General features: G+C 54.0%; 1 pseudogene; it reads left to right on the top strand.

Moving 5' to 3' along the window:
• Positions 1 to 2,500, top strand: part of LOC141765403 (slit homolog 1 protein-like) — a 55,246-nt pseudogene that overhangs the window by 31,762 nt on the left and 20,984 nt on the right.

Raw genomic sequence — 2,500 nt, 5'->3', positions numbered from 1 at the left:
GGAGACATGGACTCCTCTAGACCTCTGAAGGTCTGACCCATGGAGACATGGACTCCTCTAGACCTCTGAAGGTCTGACCCATGGAGACATGGACTCCTGTAGACCTCTGAAGGTCTGACCCATGGAGACATGGACTCCTCTAGACCTCTGAAGGTCTGACCCATGGAGACATGGACTCCTGTAGACCTCTGAAGGTCTGACCCATGGAGACATGGACTCCTCTAGACCTCTGAAGGTCTGACCCATGGAGACATGGACTCCTCTAGACCTCTGAAGGTCTGACCCATGGAGACATGGACTCCTGTAGACCTCTGAAGGTCTGACCCATGGAGACATGGACTCCTCTAGACCTCTGAAGGTCTGACCCATGGAGACATGGACTCCTGTAGACCTCTGAAGGTCTGACCCATGGAGACATGGACTCCTGTAGACCTCTGAAGGTCTGACCCATGGAGACATGGACTCCTCTAGACCTCTGAAGGTCTGACCCATGGAGACATGGACTCCTCTAGACCTCTGAAGGCCTGACCCATGGAGACATGGACTCCTCTAGACCTCTGAAGGTCTGACCCATGGAGACATGGACTCCTGTAGACCTCTGAAGGTCTGACCCATGGAGACATGGACTCCTCTAGACCTCTGAAGGTCTGACCCATGGAGACATGGACTCCTGTAGACCTCTGAAGGTCTGACCCATGGAGACATGGACTCCTGTAGACCTCTGAAGGTCTGACCCATGGAGACATGGACTCCTCTTGACCTCTGAAGGTCTGACCCATGGAGACATGGACTCCTCTAGACCTCTGAAGGTCTGACCCGTGGAGGCATGGACTCCTGTAGACCTCTGAAGGTCTGACCCATGGAGACATGGACTCCTCTAGACCTCTGAAGGTCTGACCCATGGAGACATGGACTCCTGTAGACCTCTGAAGGTCTGACCCATGGAGACATGGACTCCTCTAGACCTCTGAAGGTCTGACCCGTGGAGGCATGGACTCCTGTAGACCTCTGAAGGTCTGACCCATGGAGACATGGACTCCTCTAGACCTCTGAAGGTCTGACCCATGGAGACATGGACTCCTCTAGACCTCTGAAGGTCTGACCCATGGAGACATGGACTCCTGTAGACCTCTGAAGGTCTGACCCATGTAGACATGGACTCCTCTAGACCTCTGAAGGTCTGACCCATGGAGACATGGACTCCTGTAGACCTCTGAAGGTCTGACCCATGGAGACATGGACTCCTGTAGACCTCTGAAGGTCTGACCCATGGAGACATGGACTCCTCTTGACCTCTGAAGGTCTGACCCATGGAGACATGGACTCCTCTAGACCTCTGAAGGTCTGACCCGTGGAGGCATGGACTCCTGTAGACCTCTGAAGGTCTGACCCGTGGAGGCATGGACTCCTCTAGACCTCTGAAGATCTGACCCGTGGAGGCATGGACTCCTCTAGACCTCTGAAGGTCTGACCTGTGGAGGCATGGACTCCTCTAGACCTCTGAAGGTCTGACCTATGGAGACATGGACTCCTGTAGACCTCTGAAGGTCTGACCTGTGGAGGCATGGACTCCTCTAGACCTCTGAAGGTCTGACTTGTGGAGACATGGACTCCTGTAGACCTCTGAAGGTCTGACCTGTGGAGGCATGGACTCCTCTAGACCTCTGAAGGTCTGACTTGTGGAGGCATGGACTCCTCTAGACCTCTGAAGGTCTGACCCGTGGAGGCATGGACTCCTCTAGACCTCTGAAGGTCTGACCCGTGGAGGCATGGACTCCTCTAGACCTCTGAAGGTGTGACCTGTGGAGGCATGGACTCCTCTAGACCTCTAAAGGTCTGACCCGTGGAGGCATGGACTCCTGTAGACCTCTGAAGGTCTGACCTGTGGAGGCATGGACTCCTCTAGACCTCTCAAGGTCTGACCCATGGAGACATGGACTCCTGTAGACCTCTGAAGGTCTGACCCGTGGAGGCATGGACTCCTCTAGACCTCTGAAGGTCTGACCCGTGGAGGCATGGACTCCTCTAGACCTCTGAAGGTCTGACCCATGGAGACATGGACTCCTGTAGACCTCTGAAGGTCTGACCCGTGGAGGCATGGACTCCTCTAGACCTCTGAAGGTCTGACCCGTGGAGGCATGGACTCCTGTAGACCTCTGAAGGTCTGACCCATGGAGGCATGGACTCCTCTAGACCTCTGAAGGTCTGACCTGTGGTAGCAGATCCTTTAAGTCCTGTATTAGTTGCGAGGTTATGGGTCCTCCGTGGATCAGACTTGTTTGTCCAGAACATCCCACAGATGCTTCATTGGACTGAGATCTGGAGAATTTGGAGGCTGAGTCAACACCTCCAACTCGTTGCCATTAGGAATGCTTATTTTGAAAAATGTTCTTAACCGTTAACCGACCCTCGTTAACCGACAAGACTAGTGCGTTTCATGCAGCGGTGCTCCAGTTCACCGTCCGGGAGCGTTAACTTAGCAGCTACGATGCTGCGTGTA

The sequence above is a fragment of the Sebastes fasciatus genome, chromosome 3 (assembly GCF_043250625.1).
Source record: "Sebastes fasciatus isolate fSebFas1 chromosome 3, fSebFas1.pri, whole genome shotgun sequence".
Taxonomy (NCBI): Eukaryota; Metazoa; Chordata; class Actinopteri; order Perciformes; family Sebastidae; genus Sebastes; species Sebastes fasciatus.
The sequence above is the reverse complement of the archived record's forward strand: the minus strand, read 5'-3'. Positions and strand labels throughout refer to the sequence as shown.